Genomic DNA, 19,752 nt, shown 5'->3' on the forward strand with positions numbered 1-19,752 from the left:
GCAATCCGTACATCTTTGTGGGGGCGGGGGCAGGGAGGGGCATTTTTATTTATTCTCTCATTTTAAATTGCCCGGTTCCTAGTACAGTGCCTGGTAGACAAAGGCCTTTCCTTAGATGTTGTTGAAGGCAGACACAGAGAAAGAGAGGATGGGGTGGCAGGGAGGCAGGGACTCCTGGTAATTGACAAGACAAATCAACCAATAAGTTGAAAGTAGCACATAACTGGATTTTTCTGAGATAACAGGTCAATGTTAAAACTCAGGTTTTCACTCAGTGACAGTCTTGTTTTCGTTACTCAGTATAACATTCAATCTCCAGTTCTCGGGATGTCCATGCAAGTGACCTCCGTGCAAATTATAAAATCCTTTGGGTTTTCAGCTGCTGTCCAGGCAGCTGGTGAGACCCTAATAAGCACCTCTTCTTTGTCTTTCATCATTTTAAGGCCGTCTCTAATAGCGCTGCTGACAGCCAGTTTTACAGGGACAGCAACTCACTTTCTAGATCCTCGTTTTTCCATCTGAAAAATGGCCTGTGCTTCTCAGAAATGATATTCTAGTAATTCTATGGCTTTATGATATCAGAACTTTTTTAAAAAACTACTCTTGTATGACATATAAACGTAATAAATATTTGCTTGTTACAAAATGCCCCCCAAGATGTATTAAGAAAGAAAATTCAAATCACCTATAATCTCATCCATGGATGATACAGAATTAATATTTTGAAGGATTTACTTTATTTCAATTATTTCTACACTTGTTCATACATACATAAATAATCTATATATTATACCTTCTCAAAAATTATTATTATTATTGAAACTTTGCCTAAAATTTTACAGTTGGAAATTATATCTCTTTTTATTTATATTTTTTTACTGGCTAATAAAGTTAAACATCTGTGTGTCTATCAAATAGCACCATATTTATCAAATAACATGGTTGCAAATTCTCTGTTCTTCACCTCATATTAGGCTGTGCTTTCTTATTAATGTGATATTAATGTCATGATAACATATTTTGGATATAAGTGCTTATTATATTTGTTATTCAATTTTTGTCCTTAATATTTATGACAACTGTCCTCAGTTTTATTAATATTTCTTTCACCTTTTTTTGTTCATAGAAATCCATTCTTTAGAGGCGGCTCAGTCGGATGAGTGTCTGATTCTTGGTTTCAGCTGGGGTCATTATCTCAAGGTCATGAGATCAAGCCCTGCATTAGGCTTGGTGTTCAGTGGGGAGTCTGCTTAAAGAGTCTCTCCCTTTGCCCCTCCCTCCACTCACGCACGTGCCCTTGTGCACACGTGCTCTCTCTCTCTGAAATAAATAAATAAACAAACAAATAAATCTTTTTTTTAATAAAAGGAAATCCACTCTCTAGAATCACTTAACTATTTATGTACATTTTTCTCTTTCACTTATGATTTTGGATTTTTATATTTAAATGCTAACATCTATGAACTTATTTTGGTATGAAATGAGCTGCTATAGCTTCATTTTTTTCCATCAAATAGCTCCTCTTCTCAAGAATGTAGGAATCTATTTCTTCCTTACCTCTGACATTTTTGAACTAGGCCTACACTGCTGGATTTCCTGGGTCTCCAGCTCGCAAACAGAGATCGTGGGACTTCTCAGCCTCCATAATCACATGAGGCAATCCTTCATCATAATTCTCTTTCTACATGTCTATAGAGATCCTATTCGTCCTTTGTTTTTGGAGAAGTTGAATAATAGAGGAGAGAAGACAAATGAACATTTGCCACAGGGTGTGATTGGTAGTTGCAGGAGAAAGGTGAAAACGAGCTGCCTCTCTGGGAGTTCCGTGAAGTCTGGGAAGTCTTCACAGAAGAGACAGTGCTGGAAGTAGGAATACTGGGCACTCAGTACAGTCCTCTAAGTCCACTCACACCCTCAAAAATGTTGTTAATGAGTAGCCAGGTCTAATCCAGTGTTTCTCAACCTCAGGGCTGTTGCTATTCAGGGCTGGGTACTTCTGTTGTAGGTGCTGTGCTGTGCACTGTAGGGTGTTCCACAGCCTCTACCTACTAGATGCTGGGTGGCACAGACCACCCCTGGTGGAGAACCCTAATCTATTCCTATCTCTTCTCATTCGTTCTGAACACAGAAATGAACATTTGGATAATACAAGAAAGAGTAAGACTCTCAAGCTTCGGTTAGTTATCCATCCTCCCCCAGGTATGGTATAAATAGTACTGTAGTCCTTAAAACAAATAAAAGGCTTCTTCAAGCAACACAGTCTACAAGGAAAACCTGTAACCTCAAGGGACGTCCCACACCCCTTCTGAAAGATTCAAAGAGACAATCATAAGATCAGCTCCTTCACCAGCAACACAGCACAAATAAAAATATTCATGCACAAATATGTATATCCACAGAGGAGGTCCATTTCACTAACATTATTTATAGCCACATGACATTTTAGTACCAGAAGTTCATTGGAAATGGTTTAGATCAGTGGTTCCTAAGCTCTCGGGCTTGCTTGGCAAATGTGCAGATTCGCAGGCCCCACCCTGGCCCCACTTGCTCATTACGGTCAAGATGGGAGCCCGAGAACCTGTTTCTAGGAAGTGCCTAGGTGGTTCTTTTGATTCGGCAAGTTCCTACAACTCCCATCTGGGGTGGCCCTTCATCTCACAGAGGAGACACGGAGCTCTAGAGAGCTGATTTTCCCATCATCCTCCGGGTGGAAGGTGACAACCCAGGACTCAGACCAGGAGGCTCCTGACTCCTAGTCCAGTGCTCTTCCCCTAACACCAACCTGAGGCTGGTAGGCAGCAAAGCCTTCAGGAAGAAGCTATTCCAGGTTGGGTGAGAGGAGGATTGAGAAATGGAATGGAGCAAATCACCTGTTTTTATGACGTTCTGGCCATCAGCAAACTTCCTGTAAAGGACAAAAGAGAAAACACTTTTTACTTTGTAGGCCATATGATCTCTGTCTTAGGTGGAGGTAGCTCCCAAAGCAACTGTGGGCAATACATATACGGCCCAGGTATTTTGGGCTCCAAAATACCTCGAACTTACCCAGGCCAGGTGCTGTGACTCACCCACCTCTGATGCAGATGACTTTGGCTAAAATAAACATCAAGTAAGGCCTTGAAAGGAAAGGGAGGGAGGAGTGATGGGGAGGGGAGGGCAAGCCGAAATCTGGCCTGGGGCCCAAGAGTTGCAAATAAGTTCTGTGCTACTCAGCTAAATGCACCTTAGGAGCTTCCGCCTGATGGAAGGTCAATAACTAAGCAAACTCCATAAAGTGTTACCCTAGTTTGAGTTCTCCAGACAGCAGCCCTGAAGCCAGGACTCAGGTACATTTAGGACAGTGGGAAATACCCTGTGGGAACCAGGAAAGTAAGATCTGGGAGGCCAGTGAGGAAATGCTGGGTGCTTTTCAAGGTCATAGCCACTGGCACTGCCTGGGATCCGGTTAGAGACATCCGGTCTCAGGTCCCGCCTGGAAACTACTTGAGTCAGAATAGGATTTTGAACAAAACCATAAGTGTTCATACGCACAAGGAGGCTTTAAAAGCCCTGTTACTGCGGAACGCGAGTCTTGGATTTACACCCCCAGAGAGCTAGGGTGTTCACACACCAAGTCTTGCTGGCCCTGGCTGAAATCTATGGAGGTGTGTGGATTAGCACCCCTTCCTCCCCCAAGTTCACTCGTCCTCGCCCCCTGCCCTCGATCTCCACACTTCTCGTCTGTTCTGTGTGCCATGGAGCAGCCTTCGGGAAAGCAATGCAGGAAGAGCAGCTGGAAGTTAGGCCTCTGCACCAATGTAGGGAGGCCCAGGGACGTGGGTGGGGCTCCAGCAACCTGCAATTGCTGCTGAGAGACACAACCTAACAAAGTTGGGGGTGTTGCCTTGAGATACAGCCTGTGCTGGTGGGAAGAACCGAGCTCTAGAGTCCTACAGCCCTGGGTTCAAAACCTGACTGTATCCCATATCAAGTTCCCAACAGGAGGGATACCTGGCCCCTCAAAAATTCAGTTTCATCTCTGAATGGGGATATTTAGACCTTCCTTGATTCCTTATAGTCAGGAACATTATAAACACTCAAAAATAATACCTACATTATGGTTTTGTTACTCCTGCCCAGCTATTACCCTCTCGACGCTGAACTCTCACAGCCTGAAGTTCAGGGCTGAGTCATAATGACTAGGGTTGTTGTGCCCAAGATCACAAATCCGAAACCACCCGAGGAGCCGAACCGATGCAAACACACGAGGGTTTATTTACAAGCTCGAGCTTGGGTCCAAGTATACCCCACACAGCAGAGCAGGGACTTGGACCCCGAGGTGGGTTTCAGCTTCGTTTTAAGGGCTGGTCTAGGGGACCTCCAGGAGGGGGGGCGAGAATTTCTCAAGTTCTGTTTACATTTTGATATGGGGCCTTCAAGGGCATTGAGCTCTGTTCTCATTCTAATAGGGGCTTCCTGCCCTTGGCTCGGGCTCTGTTTTTATTCTAATATGGGGCTTTCTAGGACGTTAAGCTGTAAGCTGTTTTCTTCCTGTAACTGAAGTAAGGTAATGTTCAGCTCTTATTCACAGGGGCCTGGGATGGCTGTACTTGTGATAACGCTGAACTTAAAGTGGAATGGCCTTAATTTTCTCGGCCTCCACAGGGTAAGAACCTGGACAACTATATACATTAGTCAGGGATCTCCAGGGAGACAGAACCAAGAGGACACGTAGAGACACAGGGAAAGAGAATTATTAGGAGGGACTGGCTCGTGTGGTTGTGAGGCTTAGAAGTCCCATCAACTGCAGGTGGAGGCCCAGGAAAGATGTCTGTGTAGGTCCTACCAAAACCTGAAGGCCAAAGAGCCAAGAATGCCAATGGTCTAAGTCTGAGTCTAAAGAACCAAGAGCCGGCAGGACTGTGTTCAAAGGCATGAGAATATGGGTGTCCCAGCTCAAGGAGAGACCAAGTTCACCCCTCTTGTACCTTCATACTCTCCAGTGGACTGGAGACTGGGTGGACTTAGTCTCCAGTGGACTGGGTGATACCCATCCACACTGGTGAGGAAGAGCCCTAATCAGTCTACAGTTTCAAATGCTAATGTCTTCCAGAAACACCCTCACAGAGACACCCAGTAACAATGTGTTACCAACTGGGGGGCACCTCTCAGCCCAGTCAGGTTAATGCATAAAATTAACCATCACACCATCCTCCACAAGGTGAGTTGTGAGTCTTACTTTATCAGAGGCTTCTTCTTTATCTGTTTGGAAAATGGGAGCACTCAAAGCAAAAGGAACAGTAGGCTCAAAAGCCCTATGTTAGTCACTGTCATTTAGTCCTCTAAGACAGAAATCGGGGGGGTGGCATGAGTTACCCTCCCTCCTCACCCACAGTGTTCATTCAACAACAGATATGACTGAGTTTCAACCTAAAATACTTCTCAATTCAGTCACCTCATTTTCAAGCCAACCTTCATTTCTTTAAGTCAGGCCCTACCCCCATCCTGTCTTTCTGCAAATCTCTATTCTTTTTTTTTTATTTATTTTTTATTGGTGTTCAATTTGCCAACATATAGAATAACACCCAGTGCTCATCCCATCAAGTGCCCCCCTCAGTGCCCCTCACCCAGTCACCCCCAACCCCCGCCCACCTCCCTTTCTACCACCCCTTGTTCGTTTCCCAGAGTTAGGAGTCTCTCATGTTCTGTCTCCCTCTCTGATATTTCCCACTCACATTTTCTCCTTTCCCCTTTATTCCCTTTCACTATTTTTTATATTCCCCAAATGAATGAGACCATATAATGTTTGTCCTTCTCCGATTGACTTATTTCATTCAGCATAATACCCTCCAGTTCCATCCACGTCGAAGCAAATGGTGGGTATTTGTCGTTTCTAATGGCTGAGGAATATTCCATTGTGTACATAAACCACATCTTCTTTATCCATTCATCTTTCGATGGACACCGAGGCTCCTTCCACAGTTTGGCTATTATGGACATTGCTGCTAGAAACATCGGGGTGCAGGTGTCCCAGCATTTCACTGCATCTGTATCTTTGAGGTAAATCCCCAGCAGTGCAATTGCTGGGTCGTAGGGCAGGTCTATTTTTAACTCTTTGAGGAACCTCCACAGTTTTCCTGAGTGGCTGCACCAGTTCATATTCCCAACAGTGTAAGAGGGTTCCCTTTTCTCCACATCCTCTCCAACATTTGTTGTTTCCTGCCTTGTTAATTATCCCCATTCTCACTGGTGTGAGGTGGTATCTCATTGTGGTTTTGATTTGTATTTCCCTGATGGCAAGTGATGTGGAGCATTTTCTCATGTGCCTGTTGGCCATGTCTATGAAATGGGCAAAAGACACAGATCTCCATTCTTTATCACCTTTGAATCCTTCCTCCCCCAAGGTGATCCATGGGGGGAAAATGCTAACGTGACTTAAGATCCAGAGACCCTGGCCTAAAGCAGGAGTCTTCACACTGCACTTCAAGGGAACTTTTAAGCGTCTGTGGAATGGTGAGGGGCTCCTGCCCTTCTTACTTAAACCAAAGCAGTGCCAGCTCTGTGGATTTTATCTGTTGAGCTCCCTTTTGGTTTAAAAAAAAGTGCTGCCCTGCTTAAAACAAAAATCAAAACAACAGACAGGGGCTTCTGGCTGCCCAGTTGGAGGAGCATGTGACTCTTGATCTCGGGATTGTGAGTTCAAGCCCCATGTTGAGTGTAGAGATTATCTAAAATAAATACAATTTTAAAACAAACAAAGCAGACAAGTAACCACATCCACACTTTTGAAAAATGAAATACAGGGCCCTTGGCGCTCTTGAGCCATGGCCCCCAGCTGCATCTTTGCCTTTCTCCCTATTTCTTTTTCATTCGTATAGTGTTTATCTAGATCCTCTGGGGCTATACTTTTCAAATGTTTTAGTCTCAGGACCTATTTATACTTTTTAAAAATATGGATCCTCCATCTTAATATCTTCTCACCTCTGAAACAAATTACCACACATATAAGCTCTTAAACAGGGAACATCCTGAAGATGGCGGAAGAGTAGGGTCCCCAAATCACCTGTCTCCACCAAATTACCTAGAAAACCTTCAAATTATCCTGAAAATCTATGAATTCGGCCTGAGAATTAAAGAGAGAACAGCTGGAGTGCTACAGTGAGAAGAGTTAGCGCTTCTATCAAGGTAGGAAGACGGGGAAAAAGAAATAAAGAAACAAAAGGCCTCCAAGGGGGAGGGGCCCCGCGAGGAGCCGGGCTGAGGCCGGGGCGTGTCCCCAGGACAGGAGAACCCCGTCCTGGAGGAGCAGGAGCTGCACCGACCTTCCCGGGCGGAAGGGGGCTCGCAGGGAGTTGAAGCAGGACCCAGGAGGGCGGGGATGCCCTCGGGCTCCCGGGGACAGTAACAGCAACTGCGCGCCCAGGAGAGTGCGCCGAGCTCCCTAAGGGCTGCAGCGCGCACGGCGGGACCCGGCGGGACCCGGAGCAGCTGAAGGGGCTCGGGCGGCGGCTCCGCAGAGGGGGCTGCGCGGCCCCGGGAGCAGCTCTCGGAGGGGCTCGGGCAGAGGAAGAGGCTCCGTGCGGAGGGGGCTGCGCGGTTCCAGGAGCAGCTCGGAGGGGCTCGGGGGCGGCTCCGCGGAGGGGGCTGCGCAGCCGGGAGCCCGAATCCACCAGCGCAGGCTCCGGAGCACAGGGCGCCGGGACACAGCCCAGAATCCGGCCTCCCCCCGGGCCAGGCAGAGGCAGGGAGGGCCCAGGACAGCGAGGACGCTCCTGCCCCGAGCTGAGCAGATCAGCGGCCCCGCCCGGAGCCTCCAGGCCCTGCAGACGGAGTTCCTGCCGGAGCTGAATCCACGTTTCCAGAGCTGCCCCGCCACTGGGGCTGTTCCTCCTGCGGCCTCACGGGGTAAACAACCCCTACTGAGCCCTGCACCAGGCAGGGGCACAGCAGCTCCCCCAACTGCTAACACCTGAGAATCAGCACAACAGGCCCCTCCCCCAGAAGACCAGCTAGACGGACAAGTTCCAGAGGAAGTCAAGGGACTCAAAGTATACAGAATCAGAAGATACTCCCCGGTGGTTCTTTTTTTCTTTCTTTCTTTCTTTTCTTTCTTTCTTTCTTTCTTTCTTTCTTTTTTTTGTTGTTGTTTTGTTTTGTTTTGTTTTGCTTTTTGATTTGTTTCCTTCCCCCACCCCCTTTTTTTCCTTTATTTTCTTTCTCTTTTTCTTCTTCTTTTTTTTTTTTTTTTGTTTTTCTCTTCCTTTTTTTTTCATCTTTCTCTTCTCTTTCCTTCTTTCTCTCTTCTTTTTCTCCTTTTCCCAAGACAACTAGCTTTTGGCCACTCTGCACTGAGCAAAATGACTAGAAGGAAAACCTCACCTCAAAAGAAAGAATCAGAAACAGTCCTCTCTCCCACAGAGTTACAAAATCTGGATTGCAATTCAATGTCAGAAAGCCAATTCAGAAGCACTATTATACAGCTACTGGTGGCTCTAGAAAAAAGCATAAAGGACTCAAGAGACTTCATGACTGCAGAATTTAGAGCTAATCAGGCAAAATTAAAAATCAATTGAATGAGATGCAATCCAAACTAGAAGTCCTAACGACGAGGGTTAACGAGGTGGAAGAACGAGTGAGTGACATAGAAGATAGTTGAAGGCAAAGAGGTAAACTGACGAAAAAAGAGACAAACAATTAAAAGACCATGAAGATAGATTAAGGGAAATAAACGACAGCCTGAGGAAGAAAAACTTACGTTTAATTGGGGTTCCCGAGGGCGCCGAAAGGGACAGAGGGCCAGAATATGTATTTGAACAAATTCTAGCTGAAAACTTTCCTAATCTGGGAAGGGAAACAGGCATTCAGATCCATGAAATAGAGAGATCCCCCCCCCTAAAATCAATAAAAACCGTTCAACACCTTGACATTTAATAGTGAAGCTTGCAAATTCCAAAGATAAAGAAAAGATCCTTAAAGCAGCAAGAGACAAGAAATCCCTGACTTTTATGGGGAGGAGTATTAGGGTAACAGCAGACCTCTCCACAGAGACCTGGCAGGCCAAAAAGGGCTGGCAGGATATATTCAGGGTCCTAAATGAGAAGAACATGCAACCAAGAATACTTTATCCAGCAAGGCTCTCATTCAAAATGGAAGGAGAGATAAAGAGCTTCTAAGACAGGCAGCAACTGAAAGAATATGTGACCTCCAAACCAGCTCTGCGAGAAATTTTAAGGAGGACTCTTAAAATTCCCCTTTAAGAAGAAGTTCAGTGGAACAATCCACAAAAACAAGGACTGAATAGATATCATGATGACACTAAACTCATATCTCTCAATAGTAACTCTGAATGTGAATGGGCTTAATGATCCCATCAAAAGGCGCAGGGTTTCAGACTGGATAAAAAAGCAGGACCCATCTATTTGCTGTCTACAAGAGACTCATTTTAGACAGAAGGACACCTACAACCTGAAAATAAAAGGTTGGAGAACCACTTACCATTCGAATGGTCCTCAAAAGAAAGCAGGGGTAGCCATCCTTAAATCAGATAAACTAAAATTTACCCCGAAGACTGTAGTGAGAGATGAAGAGGGACACTATATCATACTTAAAGGATCTATCCAACAAGAGGACTTAACAATCCTCAATATATATGCCCCGAATGTGGGAGCTGCCAAATATATAAATCAATTATTAACCAAAGTGAAGAAATACTTAGATAATAATACACTTATACTTGGTGACTTCAATCTAGCTCTTTCTATACTCGATAGGTCTTCAAAGCACAACATCTCCAAGGAAACGAGAGCTTTAAATGATACACGGGACCAGATGGATTTCACAGATATCTACAGAACTTTACATCCAAACTCAACTGAATACACATTCTTCTCAAGTGCACATGGAACTTTCTCCAGAATAGACCACATACTGGGTCACAAATCGGGTCTGAACCGATACCAAAAGATTGGGATCGACCCTGCATATTCTCAGACCATAATGCCCTTGAAATTAGAAGTAAATCACAACAAGAAGTTTGGAAGGACCTCAAACACGTGGAGGTTAAGGACCATCCTGCTAAAAGATGAAAGGGTCAACCAGGAAATTAAGGAAGAATTAAAAAGATTCATGGAAACTAATGAGAATGAAGATACAACCGTTCAAAATCTTTGGGATGCAGCAAAAGCAGTCCTAAGGGGGAAATACATCGCAATACAAGCATCCATTCAAAAACTGGAAAGAACTCAAATACAAAAGCTAACCTTACACATTAAGGGGCTAGAGAAAAAACAGCAAATAGATTCTACACCCAGGAGAAGAAGAGAGTTAATAAAGATTCGAGCAGAACTCAACGAAATCGAGACCAGAAGAACTGTGGAACAGATCAACAGAACCAGGAGTTGGTTCTTTGAAAGAATTAATAACATAGATAAACCATTAGCCAGCCTTATTAAAAAGAAGAGAGAGAAGACTCAAATTAATAAAATCATGAATGAGAAAGGAGAGATCACTACCAACACCAAGGAAATACAAACGATTTTAAAAACATATTATGAACAGCTATATGCCAATAAATTAGGCAATCTAGAAGAAATGGACGCATTCCTGGAAAGCCACAAACTACCAAAACTGGAACAGGAAGAAATAGAAAACCTGAACAGGCCAATAACCAGGGAGGAAATGAAGCAGTCATCAAAAACCTCCCAAGACACAAGAGTCCAGGGCCAGATGGCTTCCCAGGGGAATTTTATCAAACGTTTAAAGAAGAAACCGTACCTATTCTCCTAAAGCTGTTTGGAAAGATAGAAAGAGATGGAGTACTTCCAAATTCGTTCTATGAGGCCAGCATCACCTTAATTCCAAAACCAGACAAAGACCCCACCAAAAAAGGAGAATTACAGACCAATATCCCTGATGAACATGGATGCAAAAATTCTCAACAAGATACTGGCCAATAGGATCCAACAATACATTAAGAAAATTATTCACCATGACCAAGTAAGATTTTTCCCCGGGACACAAGTCTGGTTCAACACTCGTAAAACAATCAATGTGATTCATCATATCAGCAAGAGAAAAACCAAGAACCATATGATCCTCTCATTAGATGCAGAGAAAGCATTTGACAAAATACAGCATCCATTTCTGATCAAAACTCTTCAGAGTGTAGGGATAGAGGGAACATTCCTCGACATCTTAAAAGCCATCTATGAAAAGCCCACAGCAAATATCATTCTCAATGGGGAAGCACTGGGAGCCTTTCCCGTAAGATCAGGAGCAAGACAGGGATGTCCACTCTCACCACTGCTATTCAACATAGTACTGGAAGTCCTAGCCTCAGCAATCAGACAACAAAAAGACATTAAAGGCATTCAAATTGGCAAAGAAGAAGTCAAACTCTCCCTCTTCGCCGATGACATGATACTCTACATAGAAAACCCAAAAGACTCCACCTTAAGATTGCTAGAACTCATACAGCAATTCGGTAGCATGGCAGGATACAAAATCAATGTCCAGAAATCAGTGGCATTTCTATACACTAACAATGAGACTGAAGAAAGAGAAATTAAGGAGTCAATCCCATTTACAATTGCACCCAAAAGCATAAGATACCTAGGAAGAAACCTAACCAAAGAGGTAAAGGATCTATACCCTCAAAACTATAGAACACTTCTGAAAGAAATTGAGGAAGACACAAAGAGATGGAAAAATATTCCATGCTCATGCATTGGCAGAATTAATATTGTGAAAATGTCAATGTTACCCAGGGCAATGTACACGTTTAATGCAATCCCTATCAAAATACCATGGACTTTCTTCAGAGAGTTAGAACAAATTATTTTAAGATTTGTGTGGAATCAGAAAAGACCCCGAATAGCCAGGGGAATTTTAAAAAAGAAAACCATATCTGGGGGCATCACAATGCCAGATTTCAGGTTGTACTACAAAGCTGTGGTCATCAAGACACTGTGGTACTGTCACAAAAACAGACACATAGATCAATGGAACAGAATAGAGAACCCAGAAGTGGACCCTGAACTCTATGGACAACTAATATTCGATAAAGGAGGAAAGACTATCCATTGGAAGAAAGACAGTCTCTTCAATAAATGGTGCTGGGAAAATTGGACATCCACATGCAGAAGAATGAAACTAGACCACTCTCTTGCACCATACACAAAGATAAACTCAAAATGGATGAAAGATCTAAATGTGAGACAAGATTCCATCAAAATCCTAGAGGAGAACACAGGCAACACCCTTTTTGAACTCGGCCACAGTAACTTCTTGCAAGATACATCCACGAAGGCAAAAGAAACAAAAGCAAAAATGAACTATTGGGACTTCATCAAGATAAGAAGCTTTTGCACAGCAAAGGATACAGTCAACAGAACTAAAAGACAACCTACAGAATGGGAGAAGATATTTGCAAATGACATATCAGATAAAGGGCTAGTTTCCAAGATCTATAAAGAACTTCTTAAACTCAACACCAAAGAAACAAACAATCCAATCATGAAATGGGCAAAAGACATGAACAGAAATCTCACAGAGGAAGACATAGACATGGCCAACACGCATATGAGAAAATGCTCTGCATCACTTGCCATCAGGGAAATACAAATCAAAACCACAATGAGATACCACTTCACACCAGTGAGAATGGGGCAAATTAACAAGGCAGGAAACAACAAATGTTGGAGAGGATGCGGAGAAAAGGGAACCCTCTTACACTGTTGGTGGGAATGTGAACTGGTGCAGCCACTCTGGAAAACTGTGTGGAGGTTCCTCAAAGAGTTAAAAATAGACCTGCCCTACGACCCAGCAATTGCACTGTTGGGGATTTACCCCAAAGATACAGATGCAATGAAACGCCGGGACACCTGCACCCCGATGTTTATAGCAGCAATGGCCACAATAGCCAATTGTGGAAGGAGCCTCGGTGTCCATCAAAAGATGAATGGATAAAGAAGATATGGTTTATGTATACAATGGAATATTACTCAGCCATTAGAAACGACAAATACCCACCATTTGCTTCAATGTGGATGGAACTGGAGGGTATTATGTTGAGTGAAGTAAGTCAGTCGGAGAAGGACAAACATTATATGTTCTCATTCATTTGGGGAATATAAATAATAGTGAAAGGGAATATAAGGGGAGGGAGAAGAAATGTGTGGGAAATATCAGAAAGGGAGACATAACGTAAAGACTGCTAACTCTGGGAAACGAACTAGAGGTGGTAGAAGGGGAGGAGGGCGGGGGGTGGGAGTGATTGGGTGACGGGCACTGGGGGTTATTCTGTACGTTGGTAAATTGAACACCAATAAAAAATAAATAAATAAAATAAAATAAAATGAAGAATATAATTAAGTAAAAAAAAAATAAACTCTTAAACACCACAGATTTGTTATCTTATGGTTTTCACCATCAGAAGTCCAAAATGAGTCAATGGACTGTATTCCTTCTAGAAATTCTAAAGTAAACAATTATTGTATATTCTACTGTAGGAGATCTCTGAGTCAAGCTTTACAGAAATGATTTATTATACTAAAAGTTTCTTTCCATGAAATTGTATATACGTCATTTTAATTTTCACCTTCTCAGTCTATCCAGGTGTCTCACACATTAAACTCAATTGCTGATGCCAAGGTATGTGTTCTGGGCAGAGCTGTTACATTCTCTTCCTTTCTCACTCCAGCAGTTGGATTAATCAAAACCTTACACCTCAGAGCTGTTGCTAAAGTCATTTGATTCTCTGGTGGTTGCAATCTGGAAATGGTCTCCGTTTAGCGAGCATTTCCTGCAAACCTGGCATTGTGTAAGCACATCCCCTGCTTCCGCGCCTTTGGTCTTCACAACAACACTTCCCCAAAGGAACTATCACGATCCTCACTGTACCAGTGCAGGGAGGACATTAAGAGAAGTCTCGTAACTTCCCAGCCCACTCAGTGGGGACGCGGGTTTGACTGACTCTAGAGAATAGAAAGCGTCCACCACAACATAGCTGATGGTCTCTGGCAGCGTGACTCAGCCCTGCCACACTTGGTATCAACACGACTTTACTATTTCAGAAATTTCTAGTCCTGGAAGATGAAGATCCAAACAACTCAGTTGTTTGTTCCAGGAACTTTCTGAAAATCCATTTATCCGAACAATAGACTACTTAACAAGAGATAGGCCCTTTCTCAGAATTCCCAGCCAGGGTCATCAAAACACTGCTTACTCCCCAAAGCTCACTTCTGAACCTCACCCTGCTGTGTGCACCCATCCTACACCACTGAATCTCCAGGTGCACCCACGTGCACCCTGCTCTGAAAGACCCACATGTCAGACCTCCAAACACCTTAAATCTCTTGCCTTGAGGCAGCGCCTCCTGTCTCTGATGTTATTAAGACTGTCAACCGAGCGGTGTCCTTTACTACAACAAGCAATACACATGGATTTGCTTGATCAATGGATTTTCCCACCATCTCTTCTAAGACTTAGCAGGCTAATTCAACTTCTCCTGCATCGGCTGTGTGCTCCTGATCAGCATTCATGTTCTTTCCAGTCGCAGAGCACTGCCCTGTGTCCAACAGAGGATTGACTTGCCGATGGGCACATCTCTGGGGCCGCAGCCTCAAGTCTATCTGGCTCTGGTCCAGTCCCAGGAGTGTGTCCCAGAGTTCTCTGGTTCCCTTGTCAGTTCCCATAGTTGCTAGAGCCAATTACAATCCATCCTAGAAAGCTCTAGAATTGCCTTGGAGGGAGGTCCCAGTTGTACTAGGCACGTGCTTGACAGTGAAGAGCTATCACAGAAGTCAAGTTCCCAGAGTCCATGTCATAGCAAATAACCACAAAACCTCGTTGTCATATAACAATGGGCATTTGCTGCTGACACATTTGAGCTCAGCTGGGATTTGGCTTGGGGGTTCCGCTATCTTGTCTCGGCTCATTTGAGCATCTGATAGTCCAGCCTCCTGTCAGCTGATGTAGACTGGTTGCGGCTAAGGCTATTGGGATAACTTAGCTCTGCTCCACTTGTCCCTCATTCTTCAGCAGGCTGTGCCTGGCACATTCTCAGGGCTGTGGCAGTGGATCAGAAGATCAAATCTCATTACTTGAGACAATTTCAAGTCTCTGCTGGCATCACATCTGCAAGAGCCAAACCTATGCCAGAGCTCAAGGTCAAGCAGGGAGGGTTCTACAAAGTTGCATTACAAAAGTCATGGATAAAAGAAGAGGTAAAGAACGGGGACCAGGTGACAGTCTCTCCTCCAGACTGCTACCCCATAACACATGCTCCTTGAAGGATCTACAGCCAGCTTCCCTGTGTAATGGGCCTGTTTCTTTTGTGTCTCTGTGACCCTTTCCTTCTCTTTCCTTCGATTAAGAATATTATAATTTTTCTTCCTGATAGGGTAGCCAGCTTTAGCGAATAAAAGTACAGGACTCCCAGTTACACCCAATTAAATTTAAATTTCAGATAAACAGCAAATCATTTTTTAAGATTTTATTTATTTATTTATGAGAGAGAGAGAGAGAGAGTGCTTGTGAGCAGGAGGGAGAGGGAAAGAGAATCTCAGGCAGACTTCCTGCTGAGCACAGACCCTGACATGGGGCTCGACACAGTGCTCTATCTCATGACCCTAAGATCATGACCTGAGCTGAAACCAAAAGTCAGATCCTTAACCGACTGTGCCACCCAGGCACCCCCATATCTTTTTTTCCTATGCTGTACTGGGGACATACTTATACTAAAAAACTGGCTTTCATTCTTTCATATTTCCATTTCCACCCCAAGATTTATGACCAGTCTCAATCCACAGATCTTGCTATAGGTATAAGATATACTTTTATTTTCCTCTCACATTATGATTTCTCTCTAGCAATATCTAAAACAATTTAAATTTTTTTCTAAGGTCATTGATATGCAGACATCACATTTATAAAGGGATTTTTAAAGTAGTCTATGTCAACCCCATTATTTAACAGATTAAGGTGCTAGGATCTAAATGGCTGAGAAGACCAATCCAAGGTTACATAGTGTTTTAGGGACCGAACTGAATCTAAGGTTCAGATTTTCTGAAACCTAATCATTATAATTTCCACTATCTCTCCAATAATCTGAGCTCCTGCATCTAGAAAAGAGTCATTTGAGGCTTTCTATAACTTTGAGTTGAGAGAAACAGAGAAACCTCTCTTTCCACATAACACCAAGGGCATGCTGCACCCGGAGGAGGCCAGGCAGCCACCAAGCAACCTACTTACTTGGAGGCTTGGTGTTTCCTCAAGACAGGTGCATGACCCAGGAGAACCTTTGTGTGAAATGTCCAGGAGACCCAAGCACTCCAATTCCTACTCCACATCCATGCTCAGTAGAGGCCCCTGAGTTGAGTAGGGCTGGCCAGGCAGCCTGCTCAGCCCCACTTAGGGAGATTCCCTTTTGTCCACAGCAATCACCCCAGCTGAGAGGCTCTTTTGAGCCACACAACAAAAAGACAGTAAAAGAGGCAGCTTTCGAGATCTACTCTGTGGGTGAGACCACTCTTCCCAGCTCACAGGGAGGCTGTCAGCTGTCCGCGGAGGGAAGGCCCGGTGCCCTCTGCCTAGCACACCCACCGCCCACTCCCCTGATCAAGCCCCAGACCACATTCCTCCGCGGAGCAGCTGCACTTGTGTCTCAATGCGTCCCATTGTCCTGTTGATTTAATGAGGCCTCTAAGGCACTGTGCTCGCAAAGGGCAGTCACCAGAATGCCACAGCACCAGACACCTGGCCACCTCACGGCCTGCAGTCCAAGAAGCTCACCCCGGTACAGGAATTAAAATAATTAAAAATAAAAGACAATCACAGTGAAACCCACACTCTTATCTGGTGGATTTAATTAATCCTCCTCTAACATGAGCAAGTTCTTATGGCAAAGCCGTTTAGAGATATGCTTTGGAGGCATGAACAAGTCCCAAGTCCACACTTGCTTGATGGGACAAGTCATTGACCCACTTGAAGCTCCAAGTTCCTCAGCTAGAAGATGGATATAAAAAATCCATTTTATGTAAAAAATCGTACCTTCCCCAGAGGGCTACAGGGAGGCTGAGTGGGATGAGGCATGAACAGCACCCCACCCAACATCGGGCACCTTGTAAGAACCCAGGGAATACTAGGTATTACTTATCTCACCAAATATATGTGATACTAAAAAACAATAGCTGAAAGCAAGTGTTTGCATATATATATATACACATATGTCTACCTTCGTTCCCTCCTCTTTATCAGGGCCAATCCATTTCTCTAATCAGAGAAAATGAGTTACTCTTTGAAAAGTGGTTATAAGCACTGATTGGCACAGTAACAGCTGTATAATGGTCACTACTGCTGATAGTACTGTCGTTGTTATGATGGTTACTGAATGAGAGACTGCAGAGCTTTTGGAATCAGATCTCAGTTGACTTGATCCAGGGATGTGCTCCTGGCTTTCCTGCTCCGCTATTCTGGGAGGAAAAGGAAGACAAAATCTCATAAAGGATAGGGCTGAAATGTGATTAGAATTAGGTTAGAATAGGGATCAATAAATGAGGCCCCACAGGGCAAATCCAAGCCCACTGTCTGCTTTGGTGAATAAAGTTTTATCTGAAACACAATAAACTCCACTCAGTTTACACATTGTCTGTGGTGGCTTTTGCATCACAGTGGCGGAGGGTACTAGCTGCCCAACAGGACTTAGGACCTACAAAACCTAAAATATTTATTCCCTGGCCCTTTACAGAGAAAGTTTGCTGGCGCTCCTGGCTGGCTTAATAGGTGCAGCATGCAACTCTTCATCTCGGGGTTGTGAGTTCAAGTTCTACACTGGGTGTAGAGGTCATTTAAAAACAAAATCTTAAAAAGAAAATACTTTGCTGACCCCCGGGCCAGAAAGAAGACAATGCGCCTAGAAGAGCCTCTGGCACATAGTAGGTCATCAGTAAACATGTATCGAAAAAAATGAACTGAATGTATGAATAGTTAGGAAGCAGCTGATTTATTGTTGGCCCCAACCTCTCAAAGGTCTTCATGAAGTCACAACCACTCCATATTGATGTGTCAGCTCTATTATTGTCCTGGGGAATGGCTTGTGCCATTGTTGGGAATGAATAGGACATAAATATCACTTGTAAATCAGACACAACAGTCCTGGGTTCCTGCCAGTTGGCTCCAAGTATCCCATCCTCTGTCCTATTCAAGCAGGAGAAGGAGAGAGGAAGCTGGTGACGGTGGAAGATACATTAAGTTTACATTGAGATAATATAAAGAACAGAGAATAAAAGGGGCAGACTCCAAAATGGTGCATTTGCCTCTCACCGTAGCAAAGGAAAAGAATGCATTTGATTCCCAGTCTTGTGATAAGAAGCAATAGACCTCAGGCGCCCAGGGGGCTCAGTCAGTGAAGCACCCGCCTTCGGTTCAGGTCATGATCCCGGGGTCCTGGGGTTGAGTTCCACCTTAGGCTCCCTGCTCCACAGGGAGTCTGCTTCTCCTTGTATCCCTCCCCCTACTCATGCTCTCTCAGTCTCATACTCACTCTCTCTCAAATAAATAAACCTTTAAAAAGAAAGAAAAACAGATCTCAACCCTCAGAGAGATCAACAAGCACAGTCATTTTCACAACAAAAACTAAATAAAACTTGAGGTTAGATATGGCTGGGGCTTTGGTTGGCTTATATGAACACAATCATTTGCTAAAACTTCCATCAAAATTCCTAGCATAAATGTGAATGCCTGCCTTTCCCCAAGAGGGCACAGGCTCTGTGAAGGCCCAGGCTCATCCTCGATCTGCCTTTGCCCACAGAGCTCAGCAGGTATCCTGTGCTAAGAAGTCTTACGCTAGGTGCTGGCAAGACAGGATGGCTGAGGAGCTGAAGCAGGGCCTCCCAGGGGTAGACCAGCTGTCTCAGAAGGCTGCTGGGTACCACACCCACATATCCTAGGTGACAGATCTGGCACCAGCCTCCTGGCCCCAGTTTGCCCTTATGGCTCATCATTTAGCATCCCCATCAGCTTCTAGTACCAATAACTGAAGCTCCTCCAAGAAACCACCTCATCCCTGTTCTCAGCTATGTGACTTAGTGGAGAGCCCCTTTCCTTGTCCCGGGGATGGACCCCAATTGGTTTATGTGTGTTCCATTACTCTAGCCACACCGGCAAGCTGTTTCATAAAACAAAACAAAATAAAAAACCAAAACCAAAACATTAAAAATGAAGCTAGAAACTAAACACTAAAATCCCCATGGTTTTAATGTAATAGGGGTTTATTTCTTGCCCACATGAATCGAGTCCTAACTGGAAGGTGAGTTGTCCCCTATACAGTGATTCAGAGACCCAGGCTTTTTCTCTTTGGTGGATCCAGCCGTCAATATACATGGCTTCGACATCACTCCCGGGGCTGTCTCCACTCCTGCCAGCCAGAAAGAAAAGGATGCCTCAGGATCATCTCACCTCTACTCAGATTTATCAGCCAGGATGGGTCACATGGCCACATCTAACCATAAGAGAGCCTGAGAAATGTAGTCTAGTCTTACACAGAAGGAGATGTTGGATTTAGTCAACAGGAAGCCCGTCTGGGCATTTACTTTAATCAGAGTCAGTGATGCACAAAGTCAATTTTGCTGGAATTCTGGGGAAAAGATCCCCCATTGATTGGTTATACGGAGGAAGTGTTCCTGGAATACTGGGACCAGTAAACAGTCTGAGAATGACGCCAATCTGCAGAACCCAGAGCTAAGACATGGATCCTGGGGACATCATTTGAATCCT

The 19,752-nt window shown here is 44.2% G+C and overlaps 1 long non-coding RNA gene across 1 annotated transcript in view; it reads right to left on the reverse strand.

The window, feature by feature from the left end:
* Nucleotides 1-861: 861 nt before the first annotated feature.
* LOC144282466 (uncharacterized) overlaps nucleotides 862-19,752 on the reverse strand; it is a 39,249-nt gene continuing 20,358 nt past the window's right edge. Inside the window, exon 4 of the long non-coding RNA XR_013350900.1 lies at nucleotides 862-2,905. This is a non-coding gene — a long non-coding RNA (uncharacterized LOC144282466). The remainder of the gene's footprint in view (nucleotides 2,906-19,752) is intronic.

The sequence above is a fragment of the Canis aureus genome, chromosome 13 (assembly GCF_053574225.1).
Source record: "Canis aureus isolate CA01 chromosome 13, VMU_Caureus_v.1.0, whole genome shotgun sequence".
NCBI lineage: Eukaryota > Metazoa > Chordata > Mammalia > Carnivora > Canidae > Canis > Canis aureus.